This window comes from Hyperolius riggenbachi, chromosome 2 (genome assembly GCF_040937935.1).
Source record: "Hyperolius riggenbachi isolate aHypRig1 chromosome 2, aHypRig1.pri, whole genome shotgun sequence".
Lineage (NCBI taxonomy): Eukaryota > Metazoa > Chordata > Amphibia > Anura > Hyperoliidae > Hyperolius > Hyperolius riggenbachi.
The window spans coordinates 29,954,131-29,975,699 of NC_090647.1; the positions used below are offsets into that span (position 1 = coordinate 29,954,131).

The 21,569-nt window shown below is 49.9% G+C and overlaps 1 protein-coding gene across 1 annotated transcript in view; it reads left to right on the forward strand.

Moving 5' to 3' along the window:
* The first annotated feature begins 583 nt into the window (after positions 1–583).
* FAM168A (family with sequence similarity 168 member A) overlaps positions 584–21,569 on the forward strand; it is a 185,817-nt gene continuing 164,831 nt past the window's right edge. Inside the window, exon 1 of the mRNA XM_068264649.1 lies at positions 584–665. The gene's annotated coding sequence lies outside the window, so the exon portion shown is untranslated. The remainder of the gene's footprint in view (positions 666–21,569) is intronic.

Genomic DNA, 21,569 nt, shown 5'->3' on the forward strand with positions numbered 1-21,569 from the left:
ATGTATGGGGGTCTCTGTAGAGAACATAAGGTCTCTGTAGAAGAATTTTGGGGTCCCTGAATTAGTATTGTAGGGTCCCTGGCAGTAGTATATGGGGACCCATGTAGAAGTATTTGGGGGTCTCTGGTAGTAGTATATGGGGGTCTCTGTAGAAGGATTTGGGGGTCTCTGGCAGTAGTATATGGGGGTCTCTGTAAAATGTATTTGGTTATCACTGGCAGTAGTATATGGGGTCTCTGTAGATTTATTTGGGGGTCCCTGGCAGTAGTATATGGGGTACATGTAGAAGTATTGGGGGGACCTGGGCTATAGTATATGGGGGTCTCTCTGTGGAACTATATGGAGGTCTGTGGCAGTAGTATAGGCCTCTATAGAAGTATTTGGGGGTCTCAGTAAAGGACACGGTGGTCCTCGTAGAAGAACATTGGGGGGGCTCCCGTTATTATCCGGGGGGCTGTGGGAATGACGTCACTGTCTCCCCCCAGACCTGCAGCGCCCGGTGGGGTTCGGGTCCCCCCGGAGACGCTCGGTGGTCCCGTATCGGGTCTCCCCGGAGGTGATGTCACGGGCACAGGCCCCTCCCCTTGCTCCCGCCTCTTTCTCCTCCTCCTCCTCCCGCACAGCGCACACCGGGATCCGCAGCGCCAGCACCGCCAGCAGCACCGGTCAGTGCCCGGGACACCGGGGGGAGGGGGCGGCTGCGGCCGGGGACATGATGTGACATGTATGGAGCCTGTATGTAACATGGATGGGGGAGGGGGGGAGCATCTGCTTCTCTGCCTGTGGGGGCTGCTGCTGGGGCTACATACATGTCTGTCTGTGTATATGTGTATGTATGTATGTATGTATGTATGTATGTATGTATGTATGTATGTATGTATGTATGTATGTATGTATGTATGTATAATGCAAGTGTGCATAAGGACAATGTTTGTGCATAATAATGTACAATAACCCTGAGTGCAATGTCTAATATGTGCTGCATTCACTACCCTACCAATGCAATGCAATGCAGATATATATATATATATATATATATATATATATATATATATATATATATATATATATATATATATATATATATATATATATATTCCATTAGCAGGTATCAATGCACACATATACAGCACATAAAAGGAAGGTAGAGTGTATGTATCTAAATATATCTCTATATATGTAATGTGTATTTTTGCATCTACATACTGGGCTGCCAAATATGCCATTTATTTTAATCATGATATAAGAGCTCTCTTCCCCAGTGTCTGTAGATACAATGTATAGATACATAAATACACAAGCATCTATATTCTGCTTGCCCAGGCTGCTTGGAATGCAGGTCCTATGACACACACGTTTGCCATGTATAATTACGTGTCTATGGTACAATGCATGGACATAATGGCATGCAGGGGGACAGTTTGCAGTATTGCTGGCTCAGACATGCAGAGACACAGGGGGCCCAGTAGTAGTAGCAGCAGCCCCTTTTGTATACTGCAGACGCTGCACCAGGCACACTGTGTTTCTCATCTATAGCATTGAGGTTTATCCTACTTATAGATAAGATCCCAGGTGTCTGGTAACCGAGTCTCTGGACCGTTATTCTATTCGGAACCTAAAGAGTCTGTGGGGAATTTTATGGGGAGCACAAGGCTTAGTGAAAGTGCAGTGTAATATTGTACTACATCCTTGCAATTTTTTTCCCACCCCAATGTAATACCAGCAGCTAATTGGACATGTCTGTGCTGTTGGGATAGTGCAGCGTAGACATGACATGGCCTAGAGCGGGACCATGCCTGGGATTGTGCAGCCTGTACATGACATGGCCTAGAGCGGGACCATGCCTGGGATAGTGCAGTGTGTACATGACATGGCCTAGAGTGGGACCATGCCTGCCTGGGATAGTGCAGTGTGTACATGACATGACCTAGAGCGGGACCATGCCTGGGATAGTGCAGCGTGGACATGACATGGCCTAGAGAGGGACCATGCCTGCCTGGGATAGTGCAGTGTGTACATGACATGACCTAGAGCGGGACCATGCCTGGGATAGTGCAGCGTGGACATGACATGGCCTAGAGAGGGACCATGCCTGGGATAGTGCAGCGTGAACATGACATGGTCTAGAGAGGGACCATGCCTGGGATAGTGCAGCATATACATGACATGGCCTAGGGAGGGATCATGCCTGGGACAGTGCAGTGTGTACATGACATGCCCTAGAGAGGGACCATGCCTGGGATAGTGCAGCATATACATGACATGGCCTAGAGAGGGACCATGCCTGGGATAGTGCAGCGTGTACATGACATGACCTAGAGAGGAACCATGCCTGGGATAGTGCAGCATGTACATGGCCTAGAGAGGCACCATGCCTGGGATAGTGCAGCATGTACATGACATGGCCTAGAGAGGGACCATGCCTGGGATAGTGCATCATTTACGTGACATGTCCTAGAGATGGACCATGCCTGGGATAGTGCAGCGTGTACATGACATGGCCTAGAGGGACCATGCCTGGGATAGTGCAGCGTGTACATGACCTAGAGAGGGACCATGCCTGGGATAGTGCAGTGTGTACATGACATGACCTAGAGAGGGACCATGCCTGGGATAGTGCAGTGTGTACATGACATGGTCTAGAGAGAGACCATGCCTGGGATAGTGCAGTGTGTAAATGACATGGCCTAGAGAGGGACCATGCCTGGGATAGTGCAGCGTGTACATGACATGGCCTAGAGAGGGGACCATGCCTGGGATAGTGCAGCGTGTACATGACATGGCCTAGAGAGGGACCATGCCTGGGATAGTGCATCGTGTACATGACATGACCTAGAGAGGGACCATGCCTGGGATAGTGCAGTGTGTACATGACATGGCCTAGAGAGGGACCATGCCTGGGATAGTGCAGCGTGTACATGACATGGCCTAGAGAGGGGACCATGCCTGGGATAGTGCAGCGTGTACATGACATGGCCTAGAGAGGGACCATGCCTGGGATAGTGCATCGTGTACATGACATGACCTAGAGAGGGACCATGCCTGGGATAGTGCAGTGTGTACATGATATGGCCTAGAGGGACCATGCCTGGGATAGTGCAGCGTGGACATGACATGGCCTAGAGAGGGACCATGCCAGGGATAGTGCAGTGTGTACATGACATGGCCTAGAGAGGGACCATGCCTGGGATAGTGCAGCGTGTACATGACATGGCCTAGAGAGGGACCATGCCTGGGATAGTGCAGCGTGGACATGACATGGCCTAGAGAGGAACATGCCTGGGATAGTGAAGCATGTACATGACATGGCCTAGAGAGGGACCATGCCTGGGATAGTGAAGCGTGTACATGACATGGCCTAGAGAGGGACCATGCCTGGGATAGTGCAGTGTGTAGATACATGGCCTAGAGAGGAACATGCCTGGGATAGTGCAGCGTATACATGACATGACCTAGAGAGGGACCATGCCTGGGATAGTGAAGCGTGTACATGACATGGCCTAGAGAGGGACCATGGCTGGGATAGTGCAGCGTAGACATGACATGGCCTAGAGAGGGACCATGCCAGGGATAGTGCAGCGTGTACATGACATGGCCTACAGAGGGACCATGCCTGGGATTGTGCAGCGTGTACATGACATGGCCCAGAGAGGGCCCATGCCTGGCATAGTGCAGCGTAGACATGACATGGCCTAGAGAGGGACCATGCTAGGGATAGTGCAGCGTGTACATGACATGGCCTAGAGAGGGACCATGCCTGGGATAGTGCAGCGTGTACATGACATGGCCTACAGAGGGACCATGCCTGGGATAGTGCAGTGTGTACATGACATGGCCTAGAGAGGGACCATGCCTGGGATTGTGCAGCGTGTACATGACATGGCCTAGAGAGGGACCATGCCTGGGATAGTGCAGCGTGGACATGACATGGCCTGGAGAGGAACATTCCTGGGATAATGCAGCGTGTACATGACATGACCTAGACAGGGAACATGCCTGGGATAGTGCAGCGTGTACATGACATGGCCTAGAGAGGAACATGCCTGGGATAGTGCAGCGTGGACATGACATGGCCTAGAGAGGGACCATGCCTGGGATAGTGCAGCGTGGACATGACATGGCCTAGAGAGGGACCATGCCTGGGATAGTGCAGCGTGTACATGACATGGCCTAGAGAGGGACCATGCCTGGGATAGTGCAGCGTGGACATGACGTGGCCTAGAGAGGAACATGCCTGGGATAGTGCAGCGTGGACATGACATGACATGGCCTAGAGAGGAACATGCCTGGGATAGTGCAGCGTGTACATGACATGGCCAAGAGAGGGACCATGCCTGGGATAGTGCAGCGTGTACATGACATGGCCTAGAGAGGAATATTCCTGGGATAATGCAGCGTGTACATGACCTAGAGAGGGAACATGCCTGGGATAGTGCAGCGTGTATATGACATGGCCTAGAGAGGGACCATGCCTGGGATAGGGCAGCGTGAACATTGCCTAGAGAGGGACCATGCCTGGGATAGTGCAGCGTGTACATGACATGGCCTAGAGAGGGACCATGCCTGGGATAGGGCAGCGTGAACATTGCCTAGAGAGGGACCATGCCTGGGATAATGCAGCGTGAACATGACATGGCCTAGAGAGGAACATGCCTGGGATAGTGCAGCGTGTACATGACATGACCTAGAGAGGGAACATGCCTGGTATAGTGCAGCATGTACATGACATGGCCTAGAGAGGGACCATGCCTGGGATAGTGCAGCGTGTACATGACATGGCCTAGAGAGGGACTATGCCTGGGATAGTGCAGCATGTACATGACACGGCCTAGAGAGGGAACATGCCTGGGATAGTGCAGTGTGTACATGACATGGCCTAGAAAGGGAACATGCCTGGGATAGTGCAGCGTGTACATGACATGACCTAGAGAGGGAACATGCCTGGGATAGTGCAGCGTGTACATGACATGGCCTAGAGAGGAACATGCCTGGGATAGTGCAGCGTGGACATGACATGGCCTAGAGAGGAACATGCCTGGGATAGTGCAGCGTGTACATGACATGGCCTAGAGAGGGACCATGCCTGGGATAGTGCAGCGTGTACATGACATGGCCTAGAGAGGGAACATGCCTGGGATAGTGCAGTGTGTACATGACATGGCCTAGAAAGGGAACATGCCTGGGATAGTGCAGCGTGTACATGACATGACCTAGAGAGGGAACATGCCTGGGATAGTGCAGCGTGTACATGACATGGCCTAGAGAGGAACATGCCTGGGATAGTGCAGCGTGGACATGACATGGCCTAGAGAGGAACATGCCTGGGATAGTGCAGCGTGTACATGACATGGCCTAGAGAGGGACCATGCCTGGGATAGTGCAGCGTGTACATGACATGGCCTAGAGAGGGACTATGCCTGGGATAGTGCAGCTTGTACAGGACATGGCCTAGAGAGGGACTATGCCTGGGATAGTGCAGCGGGTACATGACCTAGAGAGGGACCATGGCTGGGATTGTGCAGTGTGTAGATACATGGCCTAGAGAGGGACCATGCCTGGGATATTGCAGCACGTAGAGGACATAATCTATATAGGCAGCATGTTTGGGATAGTAAATGATTGCACTCGAGATGGTATGACCTAGGGAAGACCATACTTGGGATATTATAGGGCGCTAAATGAGGTGATTCGGAGAGGTATCATATCTGGGACAGCTGAGGGCGTGCATGAGATGATGTGAAGAAGCAGGGCTGTGCAGTTGAAACAGGAGTCGGAGCAATTTTGGTTACCCGGAGTTGGAGACTGAGTTTTTATAAACAAAGGTGTCGGATGATTTTTGTACCTCCTCCACAGCCCTGGTAAGTATTAGACTAAAGAGTCAGAGTCGAGGAGCCCGAGAGGAGGGCCCTACTTGGGATAATACAGGGAGGACTCGAGGACACCAAGAGGGATCATGGTTGGGATGGTCCAGAGAATACATGAGATGATGCTTGGAATGGTACATGGTGTGTACGAAAAGGTATTCAGAAGGACCATGCTTGGGATGGTACAGTGCACACATGAGATTATATGGAGAAGGATCATACTTGGTGTGGTGCAGGGCTTGCCTGAGATGACGTGGTGAGGGACCATTCTTGGGATGGTACAAGGAGTACATGAGATAATGTGGAGAGGGACTATGCATAGTACAGGACTTGCATGAGATGACGTGCAGAGGGACTCTAATAAGGGGTTGTACCCAAGCTTTTATAACCTGGAGAAGGACCATATTTAGGATGGTACTGGGCATACATGAATTGACGTGGAAAGGGAGCATACTTGCGTTAGTACAGAACGTAAATTGGATGATGCACATAGGACATGGTGAGCATAGCTTGTAAGCTGTAGGACTGGCTGTTGCTTTCCATGGCATGGTTGGCATGTGGCTGTGCATTTTGAGACACATGTGGCCTCCATAAATTCTTTGAACTTGTATGTGTGGTGGAGGTGGGCTGTAAGCCCACCAGTTTGTGTGACTTGTGAAACAAGGAAAAACACTCCATCTCCCGAAGCCTACATCAGCCAAGAGAGTTGCGTAGATTAGTCCTCCTACCCACATTCAGTGGCCATGAATGAAAAGATCTGCACACTGGCCAACTTCAGGTAAAAGCAGGTGCATACAAGGAGCAGCAGATCCCAATGTGTTTCACGCTACTTGCTTACTCATGGGTAAGTGCGTATTGTGAAACGCGTTGGTGGCATTTGCTCCTATACTGTATGCACTTGACTTTTACCTGAATAATTCTTCAAGCCAGCCGAAGTTGTTTGCAGTGTGCGGATCTTTTCGCCATGTCCATTGTCTTGTGATATAGGCTCTGCCATGCAAGCATTGCTGGTCCAGAGATATTTACTTTAGTGCAGAGCTGTATAACATCACACGTCTCAGGACAGACTGGAATGTGTGACATGGGGCCTGCCGGCAAGGGGCTCCTGTGTCTCGGTGATACAGGCTCTCTTGTATTTGGGGCAGAGGTGAGAAAAGACTACCCTTCCTATCTCTTCACATCATACACGAGAGGACACTACTGGTACACATCATGTATGTCAGGACAGTACAGGTACATGTATGTCAGGACAGTACAGGCTCACGTGCACAGTATGTCAGGATATTGCTGTTACTGCTGTCAGAGGCTCTTGTGTTTTTGGATACAAATGTAGTAGTATTATTATTATGCCATTCTATTGTGCTGACATCTTCTGCAGTGTAGGTTGAACAAGCCACTGTCCTTCTAGGATCTCACGTTCTAATCTCTTCTATAGTCGTAGTGTTATGTTCCAACCATAGTCTAAGGCACTGGTGTCAAACTCAAGGCCCTTGCCATTTTATTTGACCCTGGAGAGCTTCTAATGTGCAGGGCTGTGGAGTCGGTACAAATATCATCACACTCCGACTCCTCAGTTTATGAAACCACCAACTCTGACTCCAGGTACCCAAAATTGCTCTGACTCCTCCACTCCGACTCCTTAGTCGAATACTTACCAGGGCTGTGGATTTGTTACAAATATCAGCCGACTTCCGATGCCTGACTCCGACTCCTCAGTTTATGAAACCACTGAATCCAGCTCAGACTCCAACTCCGACTCCACAGCCCTGCTAATGTGCACCACTGTAAGGACAGGACACTGCCTTCCCACCCAGAGGAAAACACTGGTGACCAGGGCTGTGGAGTCGGTACAAAAATCATCCGACTCCTCAGTTTATGAAACCTCCGACTCCAACTCTGACTCCAGGTACCCAATATTGCTCCGGCTCCTTATCTCCTGACCCCTTAAAATGGCCATACACTGGCCGATTTGCCATCAGATCGACCAACAGATAGATCCCTCTCTGATCGAATCTGATCAGAGAGGGATTGTATGGCTGCCTTTACTGCATACAGATTGTGAATCGATTTCAGCCTGGAACCGATCGCAGTCTGTGAAGCTGCCGCCGCACCCCTGCATACATTACCAGATCCGGCCGGCGTGAGTCCCCTGGTCTCCGCTGTCTTCTTCTCCGTACTCGGCTCCTCCAGCTTCACTTCACTTCCTGTCCGGGGGAAGTTTAAACAGTAGAGGGCGCTCTACTGTTTAAACTTCCTGCCGGGACAGGAAGTGAAGCCAGCCGGAGCAGGTAATGTATTGCCGCTATCGTCGGGCATTCGAACGCCGCTATTGACGCACTCCCGACCCACCGGCGATCGAGCAAAATCTTCCGCACGGACGGCTCGACGGGAATCGATGGGAACGATTGATTTTGGATGGAAATCGATCGTTCTGTCAGCGTTTGCGCAACGATTTCACAGCAGATTCGATCACAGTGATGGAATCTGCTGTATATCGGCAGGAAAATCGTTAGGTGAATGGGCCCCTCTAATACTTACCAGGGCTGTGGAGTTGATACAAAAATCATCTGACTACTCAGTTTATGAAACCTCTGACTTTAGGTGCCCAACTCAGTGTTTCTAGTTGAAACTATTTGAGCCGGGTGCAACAACCCACAGGACCCCCCAGCAAAATTAGCATGGGGCTCTGTCCTGGGATTCAAATCCCCTGTGTAGCTGGTAAAACGCACACAGCCCTCTCTCTACATCAGGGCCGTGCAGAGAATGCTCAAGGGGCCGGTGCGCAAATTTCAAAAAGGAGCACCAATTACAATTGTGAAGAGTTCTGTATGTAATTCTCCTTCACCAGATAGGCAGTCTTTGCTCCCTCATCCGTTGATAGCAGCAGTATCTGGTTAGCTTTGTGTTCTTTCCAAATCTCCTAGACAACAGTAGTATGTAGTCTTATTGCTCCACCTCCCTCAAATCAGCAGTGATAGGTGCCCCCTATTAGAGTGGCAAGGACTCTTGTTGTGACTGCACTCTCCAACCCTCTTGATCAGCAGCCAGGCTTCTTTTCAGGCAAATAAGTGGTTGCCAATATGCAGTGGGTGCCATGCATCAGATGGTAGCAAGTTTTTTTAGTAAGCGCAGAGGTGCTGCCCCTAAAGGGAAACCGTGACCAAGAATTGAACTTCATCCCAATCAGTAGCTGATACCCCCCTTTCCCATGAGAAATCTATTCCTTTTCTCAAATGGATCATCAGGGGGCGCTGTATGGCTGATATTGTGATGAAACCCCTCCCACAGTCTGTCAGCGCCTCACAGCACTGAGGTACTGACATCACTCTGTGGGGGAGCCTTGTTGCATTGTGGGAAACGGCTGTTTTCAACTGCCAAAATAGCAAGCGGCATCTCCTTCTAGTGCAATCGCCTGCCAGCAGTAAAAATGTCACCATGTGATAAATGTCAGAATGTAAATCAGGGAGAGGAAAGATTTTACAGAGAGCAAACACTGACTAAATCATTTATACATAATTGTAAAAATTAAGCACTTTTTTATTACAATACTTTAATTGGAGTTCCTCTTTAAAGAGAATCTGTACTCTAAAATTCTTACAATAAAAAGCATACCATTCTATTCATTGTGTTCTCCTGGGCTCCTCTGTGCTGTTTCTGCCACTTCCTGCTGCGATCCTGGCTTGTAATTGCCAGTTTTAGGCAGTGTTTACAAACAAGACATGGCATGTGATAGGCTGAGAGGAGCTCAGTCTGTGACTCATGCAGAGCCTGTCGGGGGAATGGAGAGGGTGTGTATAGCTTCTATCCTATCACAAGCAGAGCAGCACATTCCTGCCTGAGTGCCTGAGCCCAACAAAGCGTCAGAGGAAAGAAGATTAGATTATATAACAGAGATAATACAGCCACTGTGCAACTAGGAAAGACTGCAGTAAGCAGACCACATTAGAACGTGGATAGGAACTTATAGGATAGAAGAAATAAGGCTGAACATTTTGTTACAGAGTCTCTTTAAGGACCAGGGACAGCTGGTACGAATAACGGGGCCTACCGACGTCACGCTGCATGGATTCGCTGCTCTCCCGTCGCTGAAGCTCACTCGCCCTGCCATCGCTATGACAGCAGAGCTCGGTGAGCCGGTCAGGAGCTGAATTCATTGGCTCCTGACCCTGTGATCACTACGCATGCAATGTGATTGGCTCACAGTGATCACATGGTCAGAAACCAATGAAATCCGCTCCTGACCGACTCACAGAGCTCTGCTGTCATACCAACGGCAGAGTGAGTGGGCTGAAGCGGCCGGAGAGTGGTGTGTCCGGCACGCTATTTGACATCTACGTCCTGGCAGGTGCCAAACAGGGCGTGGATTTAGCGGTTATAGGAAGCCTGAAGGAAATAAAGGTGTCCTAAATGGGTACTTGCCTCAGAGGGAAGCCTCTGGAAACCCCCGAGGCTTTCCCATCCCTCTCACCTCCTCAGATCCATGCTGGGAACCCCGAACGTCTTGGACCATCGCCTTGTCATAGAGTTCATGTGGCGGCTCTCCTGCCTGTCCGTGAACGAGCGCCGCCTCTCTCCCCCCCCCTCCCCTCCGAGTGCTACAGCGCAGGCACATGGCATCCTTCGCAGTGCTGCCACACGTTCAAAGACAGTAGCGCCGCCTCGAGGTAGTCCCAGCATCCAGTGTGCTTAAGAGGACATGAGAAGTCTCTTGAGGTTGATTTTTTTTTTTTTTTGTCCTTGAACCCAGTTTTACACCTGGCCATAGGGTTGCAAAGCTTCTCCCCCTCGCATCACCAAAAACTACATTCATATGACCCTGCGGCAGATTGCACTGACAGGGACATATGCATTGCACAGCCCCTCGTCCAGTTGCTGGACAGGAAGTATGTCATTTGGATTTCCGAGTTCCCCGTCGTATGTGCGTCATTCCGTGCATGCCCGTCAAATTTAAAATGTTTGCATCTCCCATTGACTTCCATGCATTCCTTTCCACTGCGTCTCCACAGAAGTCGGGCGGCCAATTGGGTCAGCGACCAATCGGGAACTTCTGGCGCAACTTGACAGGGTAAGTGTGCTAGGCCCCGTAGACTTTCATTGCTGTTGCGTTACTGTGGGCACCACAATGCAATGAATTGGGCCTCATTTAAAAGGGGCCTCAATGGCTAATACCCTGGCAGCAAAAGTGAGTGCAACTGAAGTGAAAAAGTCAAAATTGTGCCCAAAGTGACAATACTTTGTGTGCCCACCATTATTTTCCAGCACTGCCTTATCTCTCCTGGGCATGGAGGTCACTAGAGCGTCACAGGTTGTCACTGGAGTCCTCTTCCACTCCTCCATGATGAAGCTGGTGGATGTTAGAGACCTTGAGCGCCTCCACCTTCCGATTGAGGATATCTCAGAGATGCTCAATAGGGTTTAGGCCTTGAGACCTGCTTGGCCAGTCCAGCACCTTTACCATCAGTTTTTTTTTTTAGCCAGGGAGTCGTCATCTTGGAGGTGTGTTTGGGGTCATTATCATGTGTGAATACTTCCCTCTGGCCCAGTTTCCAAAGGGAGGGAATCATGCTCTGCTACAGTATGTCACATGTTGGCATTCATGGTACCCACAATGAACTGTAGCTCCCCAGTGTCAGCAGCATTCATGCAGCCCCAAACCATGACGACTCCCGCCACCGTGCTTCACTGTAGGCCAGACACACTTGTCTTTATACCTGGTTGCCACCAGACACACTTGCCACCATTTGAACCAAATACGTTTATCTTTGCCTTGGACATTGTTCCAGTAATCCATGTCCTTAGTCTGCTTGTCTTCAGCAAGCTATTTGCAGGCTTTTATATTTTTTTGGAGAGGCTTCCTTCTGGGATGATGACCATGCGGACCAATTTCATGCAGTGTGCAGCGTATGGTCTGAGCACTGACAGGCTGGCCCCCCAACCCTTCACCCTCTGCAGCAATGCTGCCAGCACTTATACAGATTTTTGCAAGAGACATCCTCTGGCCATAGCACTGAGCATGGGCACTCAACATCATTGGTCGACCATGGCGAGGCCTGTTCTGAGTGGAACCTGTCCTGTTATGCACTGTATGATCTTGGGCACAGTGCTGCAGCTCCGTTTCAAGGTGCTGGCAATCTTCATACAGCCAAGAGTAGATCATCTTTATGTAGAGCATCAATTTTATTTTTATTAAGGACAATCGAAGCAAGAGAAATAAAACGTACTTACCCGGGTCTTCTTCCAAGTTCCAACCCTTACAAGCCACGTGTCTCCCTCGCCGCAGCTCTTCTGTCTCCCGCCGACAGCCTCTGAAGATCGCTGCACATGCGTGTGTTCCTGCGTCATCAGGAGCGTACTGCACCTGAACTGCGCAGGCACAGTACGTTCCTGGTGGTGATCACTGCGGCACGTTCAGAAGACTCTGATCCATTAGATCGGTGATCTTCAGAGGCTGCCAGCAGGAGACGGGAGAAGAGCTGCGGCAAGGGACACGTGTGGCTCGTAGGGTCTGGAAGAAGCCCCCGCTAAGCAAAGATAGTTTTATTTCTCTCTACTCGCTTGTCCCCTCGAGGTGCTCGGGGAGTTCTCTGCCATGAGGTGCCATGTTCTCCAGTGACCAGTATGAGAGAGTGTGAGAGTGATAACACCAAATGTAACACACCTGCGACCTTGTCACATGACCCCAGGGAGGAAAAATGTTGAATTGGGCATAACTTTTAGTTAGGGGTGTACTCACTTTTGTTGTACATTAATGGCTGTGTAATGAGTTATTTTTTTTCGATAGGGGAATACATTTAGGGCCGGTTTACATGAACGCTTGGCGGATAATACCGCTAAGCATCCGGGTCTCAAGTGAATGGGAGTGCTTAGCATTGCGCGGTTACCGCCGATTACCGTAAATTGTGCAAATGCGGCATTCCGATCCCGATTTACCGCGTCCATTCACCGCTATGTCTTCATGTCCCCTTGCAGGGACGAAAACTGCTGATCGCGACGGAACGCCGTCGCTGGGAGCGTCCTGCGCAGGCGCAGTTCCTAAGGACTTGTAACTTTTTTTTGTAGGCCACACCTCGGGACAGTGAGGTGCACATTTTGGATGGAAATGAGAATGGATTCACAAGAGGCTTGATAATCTGAAACTGTCATTCCTAAATGGGTGGTAGTGTCGACACCATTAGTCATCAACATAGAATTCTGATGTAAGATGTTATGAACAGTACTCTGCCAGGTAACTTGAACATTTGCCATGTGCAGAATAAGTTACAATTAGGTTGCTTGGAGAAAGGCGATACACACCCACTTGTTTTTCATTGCCTGAAGCAATCGTTTTTTATTGTTTTGCACGAGGATCTTCCGTCGAGTACCTACATTTGACAAAAGGGGGCCTCCTGCACAGCGACCTACTTAGATAACATTTGTTTATTAAAAATCCCCCACTACTCTGTGGTCTGCTTTGGCACGAGAGTTGGCCTGAGTGGCACTGCCTTCTGGAGGGAGGTGTGGCCAAGCTGCTGCTCACCACCCCTCCCAATCAGCATGCGGATAGGGCATGCGACTAAACTGCCTTCTCTCGCAGGAGCCAATGGAAAAGTGTGTTCTAACCAGTGGGGAAAGGTGGGATTGTTTGGCAGGTTCTTTTAGTCTGCAAACAATATCCTTTTTAAAGAGAACCCGAGGTGGGTTTGAAGAATATTATCTGCATACAGAGGCTGGATCTGCCTATACAGCCCAGCCTCTGTTGCTATCCCAAACCCCCTTAGGTCCCCCTGCACTCTGCAATCCCCCATAAATCACAGCCACGCTGCTGTCAAACAGCTTGTCAGAGCTGGCTGTGTTTATCTCTATAGTGTCAGTCTGCTGCTCTCCCCGCCTCCTGCAGAACTCCGGTCCCCGCCTGCATCCCTTCCCTCCCTGCTGATTGGAGGGAAGGGACGGGGGCAGGGACCGGAGCTATGCAGGAGGCGGGGGAGCAGCTGAGACTGACACTACAGATGTAAACACAGCCTCACAGCACGGCTGTGATTTATGAGGGATTGCAGAGTGCAGGGGGATCTTAGGGGAGTTTGGGATAGCAACAGAGGCTGGGCTGTATAGGCAGATCCAGCCTCTGTATGCAGATAACATTCTTTAAACACACCTCGGGTTCTCTTTAACTTAAATATTCCAGCTTTACCATATATTGAATAATCTTAGGTTTGAAAAAAATTGCTGCGGCAGGTACCACAACCACAATATGGAGGAGAGGAACAAACGAGTGCAGGGGTAGACAGCTGTTTTGCGCTGCTGTGTGTAGCGCTTTGTCATTAGCACTTGGTCCTGACGAAGAGCTGCATGCATTAGCGAAACGTGCCAAAGCCCGCACTGGTTTGTCACTCTCCTCCATATTTGTGGTTCTGATGCCTGTCATTACAATCTTTTAGAACTTTTGGAATAAATTGAAGCTTTTATGATGGATGTACGCTACTTCCTTCGCTTTTCCCTACACATTGCTGGTTGGACAGTTTGGTGGTAGCAATCCCAAAGCGATCACTATCTAACTTGTGCCTACTTTCTCTTTTAATTGGATTCACATGTCCAAATAATACACCCATTTCTTTGCATTCCTTAGAGAAGCTTCCAGGTGGGTGTGTCATGGCTTGTTGCTTATTAGTTTTATTCAAGTGTTTAAAGAGAGTTTATTATTATTATTATAAAGTATTCATATAGCGCTGACATATTCTGCAGCACTGTGCAGAGTATATTGTCTTGTCACTTAAAGCGATATTGTCGCCATAAAAATCAAGTTTTAACAGCAACTGGTCTGTGTATTACATGATAAAGATGCTAATCCTGCATTCAAAACTTTTTCTGCTGTTGTGGTTTGGAGCTATCACATACCTTAAGAGCACTGGCCCTTTAATTGCCATTGCCATTCAGTTGCATGCTGGGGGTTCTTATTATCTATAATATATTCCTCCTCTTGCCTTTATTTCCTCGCCTAGCTGAAACATGATCCTCTGCTCACTTGTGTTTACAAGCAAGGCTGAGGTGACTCAGAGATTGGAGGAGAAAAGAAAAAAAAGTTAAGGGAAGAAATGACATCAGGATTTAGCCTCAAACTGTGGGCAAAAGACATGGCCCCCACCAGGAACAGAATTCTCTTCATTTACTATATAAAATTCACTGAAATCAAAACGTGGACAATACAATACATGTGTTATGTAAGTAGATCAAGTATTTATCTACTTTATATATGTGTTTTGTTTTTTTTTCCCTGGCATAGTATGGCTAATCCTCCTGCTTTAACTGGCCCTGTGGGTCCTTTCACACTGAGGCGGTGCACCCTGCCGCAGCCTACTACTATGGGAGCTCACTCTCCCCACATTGTGGTACGCTGTGTAGGAAGTGCCTTAACGTGCTTCAATACCTACATTCCCGTACGGCTCCTGCTGCGACCGGAAGTCTTGTAAGTCTATGGTACTTTGCATGCTTTTAAAAAAATCTGCCACAATTATCTGCGTCGTGCATGCTTTGATTGCTGAACAGGAAGTGAGCATCGCTTCCTGCTAGGCCCGATGCCAGGCTGGGAATACCGCATAATAACGCGGCATTCCCAGAAGGCCTGTTTTTTGCGGCACCGCCAATGTGCAGTGTGAAGCTGGCTTCAGAGGAGCTCACAATCTAATCCCTACCATAGTCCTATGTCTATGTATGTATTGTGTAGTGTATGTATTGCAGTCTAGGGCCAATTTAGGGGAAGGTTAATTAACTTCTTTGTATGTTTTTGGGATGTGGGAAGAAACCGGAGTGCCCAGAGGAAACCTACATACAAACTTCATGCACATAGTGCCCTGGCTGGGATTCGAACTGGGGATCCAGCGCTGCAAGACGAGAGTGCTAGCCACTAGTCCCACGGTGCTGCCAGGGGTAACAAGGCAGCATACGCATGAAATCGCCGCCGGGAGACTTGGGTGCAGGATACAGCCGATATACGGCTTATCCTGCTCCTGCACAAGTCACTGTTCCCCCTCCAGGTCCACGTGGATGGTGGGGAATGATGTAATTCGGCTTCCAGCTATTGCTGGAGGCCGAATTACAATGTTTTAAAAGTAACTTCTGCTCCGTCTTCTGATGGCGCTGAAGTTACTCACTGCGCGCCGCTAGAGCCGTAATCCCTATTACGGTCTATGGTGGCGCCGGCTGCGCCCAAATCTCCTGCGCTGTTACAGCGCTCGAACAAGGGATCCTGCCCTGTGGCAGTTTCTTACTTACTTAGGGAATTTGGAATCTTAAGGCATTCCATACTCCACACGCAGTATGGTTGCCGTGGTTTCAAAAAAGGCCTATATGAGGTTATCGCCAGTTTTGGAAATGCATACCTGTCGGTGAATTGAAATGGAGAAGATAATTTTAGTGAAATTAAACAACAAATGTTTAATTTCGCTTTAAAGACAGACTCTCGATTTGTTGTGACATTTGTTGCAGTAATTATTCCCCGTTTTCATTCTTTGTCTGAGCCGTTGCTCCTTTGCTGATCAGAGTTTCTTCTCCTTGTTGCCGAGCAACTGAAATGTTTCTGCGCATTGAGCCCCCATGTCCATCGCTGGCGTCCACCTCTCCCGCTTGCTTACTAGTCTGTGGTAATTGTATGAAATATAGGCACCGCCACTGTAACTTACAAAGCTTGGTTTGTATTGCAGAACGGAGTGAAGTCTGCATGCCATAAAAAAATAAAAATTGGGACCCCTCATAATGGGTTTCATTCTGGCTCTTTTTCACTTTGGAATTTATAGGGGAGGTGCACTTTAAGGGTGGGACCAGTGCTAACAGTTTGCGTTTTGACTAGCAACTAATCGCTGCTTGAGGCTGCTTTCACACCCAAAAACCAGCGTCAGCAATGCGTCGCGTCTGACGCACCACATCGCACCATCAACAGGCCTTCGGGGAACACCACGCTATTGCGCGGTGTTCCTTGTCTGGCCGCTGGTCAAGCAGGAAATGATATGCGCTTGCGGTCACTTCCTGCTTCGGGTATACGGAAGTGTATGGAGCGTATTGTTAAAATACGCTTCTGTGCATGTGTGCCACAAGATCGTGCTGGATCGTACGCGTCGCCATAGACTAACAAGACTTCCGGGCCAACGCCGCTCGCCGCAGCATTTAAAATAGTTTTAGACCTGCGTCGAGGATGCGGCGAAAGCTTCATTTCAGTCACGGCGATTGTTGCAGTATGAAAGCCATAGATTTTTATTGCCTGACGGTTGGGTGCGGTAAAAACACCGCACCACCTCGATGTGAAAGGGCCGTAAGGCATGGAGTACACTTATTCGACCTGCGGGCATTTTGCCGCATATGGGAAATCGCGCACTGCCAGACATGTGATTAAAGTGTACCTGTGACTTTAAAAATGTCAAAAGCTACCTTCGTATAGGGAAGCCTCTGGCTAATCTTCCTCCGCCTCGGCGTTCTAGCGCTTGGACACTCTAAACCTATTTACTAGGCCTTGTGGAATTGGATCGCAGTAGCACGGAGACGGTTGTGCAGGGCTTTCATCTATCTAGGGTTTCGTATCAAACTAACATATTTTTCCTCACCAGTTTGGCCAGTTTTTTCGTGTTCACCGGCATTCTGTGTTTTTCACCGCGGTAAAAAAAAAGTCCTGCTTTTTTTTTTCTATCTATTACATGCATTTTAGTTCACGTGTGTAAAACTTGTACAAAAACGCGATTGCAGAGCGCCAGAATAACCGCCTATGATATGGCAGGGACAAGTGTGCACTGTTCCTAAATAAATTATCATTGTAGCCATTGACAAACTAGGAAATGGCGGGATGGTGGTGATGGGGGAGATTTGTCGCAGCTGCAGGACTGGGGGGGGGGGGTGTATTTGTCGCAGGGCTGAGGGACTGAGGGGGGAGATTTGTCGCAGCTGCAGGACTGGGGGGGGGGTGTATTTGTCGCAGGGCTGAGGGACTGAGGGGGGAGATTTGTCGCAGCTGTAGGGCTGGGGAGGGGGTGTATTTGTCGCAGGGCTGAGGGACTAAGGGGGGAGATTTGTCGCAGCTGCAGGACTGGGGAGGGGGGGGGTGGGTGTATTTGTCGCAGGGCTGAGGGACTGAGGGGGGAGATTTGTCACAGCTGCAGGATGGGGGGAGTTTGTCGCAGCTGTAGGACAGTGGGGGATTGCTACAGGGCTGGGGAGAGGGGGGATTTGTTGCAGCTGAGGGTTATGGGGGGGTTAGTTGTCACAGGGCTGGGGGGGGCGGGGTAATTTGTTGCAGCTGGGGGACTGGGGAGGGGGGGGGATTTGTCGGAGCTGCAGTGGGGGGGGGGGGGATTTGTTGCAGCTAAGCGATGGGGGTTTTGTTACAGCTGAGGTACCGGGAGGTGGGGGGGAGAGATTTGTTGCAGCTAAGGTGGGGGGGATTTGTTATAGCTGCAGGACTGGGGCGGGATTTGTCACAGCTGCATGGCTGAGGGGAGGTTTGTCACAGCTGCAGGGCTGGGGGGGAGGAGACTTGTCACAGCTGCAGGACTGGAGGAGGTTTGTCACAGCTGCAGGGCTGGGGGGGGAGGAGACTTGTCACAGCTGCAGGACTGGGGGAGGTTTGTCACAGCTGCAGGGCTGGGGGGGGGGATTTGTCACAGCTGCAGGGCTGGGGGGGGATTTGTCACAGCTGCAGGGCTGGGGGGGGGGATTTGTCACAGCTGCAGGGCTGGGGGGGGAGATTTGTCACAGCTGCAGGGCTGGGGGGGGGGAGATTTGTCACAGCTGCAGGGCTGGGGGGGGGGGAGGAGGTTTTGACAGCTGCAGGGCTGGGGGGGGGGGTGAGGGTGATTTGTCACAGCTGCAGGGCTGGGGGGGGGGGATTTGTCACAGCTGCAGGGCTGGGGGGGGGGGGGGATTTGTCACAGCTGCAGGGCTGGTGGGGGAGGGTGATTTGTCACAGCTGCAGGGCTGGGGGGGTGATTTGTCACAGCCGCAGGACTGGGGCGTCATTCATCTTTGTGACAGAGCCCTGAGGTGGTTTGTTTTCTTCTCAGGGAATGCAGTCCTGGCTCCTGGCCGCCGCCGTGCAGATATTTGGCAGCCTGGAAGAGATGTTGTGGAATCGGGAAGTGGATGAGTTGGGGGACGAGTATATCGATGCCTAACATTTGCATTATTAATAAGGAATGCACTGCATTGTGGGATGCCCCTTCTTCACAGCAGATGGGCGGCAGGGAGCAGATCCCTGACTTTGCATTATAGTGATGGTGCTGCTAGAAGTGGCTGCCCTGAGGAGAGAGATGGGGGGAGCAGTCCTGCATGCGGGGAGCCTGGGAGATGAAGATTATCACTCAGGCATATGTAGCCCTTTGTTTCCAGCTGTGCATTGTATTGGAAGCGCTGAGGATTATCCGGAGGAGAAAAGGCCCCTCGTGTTGACTGAATATAATTTAGTCTGCTGAGGGAACACAGTAGGCCTGATGTCATTACTCCTCTGATGCTCAGATCTGCGAATCAGCAATGGAGGCTTAAAGCAAACCCCTACTGGAAATTAAAAGTCAAAATAAACATACACGTCATACTTACCTTCCATGCAGCCTACTCATCAGTCTTATTCTCCTCTCCTGCATCCTGTTTGTCCGCTGTGATCAATGGAATTCTCCGTCCTCCATTTTAAAAATGGCCATTACCCCATAACCGTTTCCTGGTCAGCACGTTGTTAAACTGTAATATCGCCCACTTGAGCCCTAGGGAAACATGGACATTGCCCCGCACATCAATGTCCTTTTAGTTATAACTGACAACTGAGTGGCTGGATGGTGTAATGGTTAAGGGCTCTGCCTCTGACACAGGAGACCAGGGTTCGAATCTCGGCTCTGCCTGTTCAGTAAGTCAGCACCTATTCAGTAGGAGACCTTAGGCAAGTCTCCCTAACACTGCTACTGCCTATAGAGCGCGTCCTAGTGGCTGCAGCTCTGGCGCTTTGAGTCCGCAAGGAGAAAAGCGTGATATAAGTGTTATTTGTCTTGTCATATGTAACTGTAAGCAACTGATATCAATAGCTTTGTTCTACCAGCCTATAAATAAAGTAAAACTTTATTTGGTTGCTGGGCCAAATTTTTCCTGCCGCTGGGGTAGTGTGCCACCCCCAGCCTGGCAGGCTCCGCAGATTACAGGCTTGCGCAGGTCTAATTTTTCACACCTGCACCCGCAGCCCCGCTATGCGCAACCCACCTTCTGGTGAATCTGGTACCCGCACCTGACCCGCAGGCCTCCAGACCCACAACCCACCTTCTGGTGAATCTGGTACCCGCACCTGACCCGCAGGCCTCCAGACCCACAACCCACCTTCTGGTGAATCTGGTACCCGCACCTGACCCGCAGGCCTCCAGACCCACAACCCACCTTCTGGTGAATCTGGTACCCGCACCTGACCCGCAGGCCTCCAGACCCACAACCCACCTTCTGGTGAATCTGGTACCCGCACCTGACCCGCAGGCCTCCAGACCCACAACCCACCTTCTGGTGAATCTGGTACCCGCACCTGACCCGCAGGCCTCCAGACCCACAACCCACTTTCTGGTGAATCTGGTACCCGACCCGCAGGTCTCCAGACCCGCACCCAATCCGCAACCCAGTTAAATCAAAACGGGTACCCGAACCTGACCCAATGAGGCCTCTACTGCAAGGTATGCAGAGTGGGCGGCAGGAAGCTTTTATAGTTTCCCGTCTGGATCGGCGGCTTCTTCTTCCGCGGCGGCGATGTAACCCCGACATGTGTTCTTGTGTTCCGATCACATGATATGACGTGATCGGGGCCCAGAAGACCTGTCGGAAGTTCAGAGCCGCCAGTGGAGGAAGAAAAAAGGTAACTTCAGCTGCTCCCTGCCACCCGCTTGTTTGGCTTCTCTAGGCACCCAACAAGTGGTGTCGGCAGAGCATTAGAACGCACCAGCAGCTTTCAAACTAAAAATTTCAATTAAAGCTGGGTTAAAGGACACCTGAAGTGAGAGCGATATGGTGCTGCCTTATTTGTTTTATAAATTATGCACATTGCCTGACTTTCCTGCTGACCCTCTGCCTCTAATACTCTTAGCCATAGAGCCTGAACAAATCAGGTATTTCTGACTAAAGTCAGACTGGATTAGCTGCATGCCTGTTTCAGTTGTGGGATTCAGCCACTACTGCAGCTAAAGAGATCTGCAACTGATATTAATATAAATATGGCAGCCTCCATATCCCTCCCAATTCAGTTGTCATTTTATTGATTCCAAAACCTTTAGAACTAATTATTGGAACTCAAATTGGCTTGGTAAGCTCAGTGACCCCTGACCTACATACACAGGTGAATCCAATTATGAGAAAGCGTGTTTAAGGGAGTCAGTTGTAAGTTTCTCTAGTCTTTTTTTCATTTTCTCTGAAGAGGGAGTCTCAGAACAACTCTCAAATGACCTGAAGACCAAGATTGTTCACCATCATGGTTTAGGGGAAGGATACAGAAAGCTGTCTCAGAGATTTCAGCTGTCTGTTTCGACAGTTAGGAACATATTGAGGAAATAGAAGACCACAGGCTCAGTTCAAGTTAAGGCAACCCACAGACCAGCAACAAAGACCGACAACATCCTCTTACTGCAGATAGTCACTGTGCATCGTTCAACCATTTGGCACACTTTACACAAGGATACACATCACGGTGTGTGTCTCCTATATGAAAAAAAAGTTACCCAAACTTTCTCATCT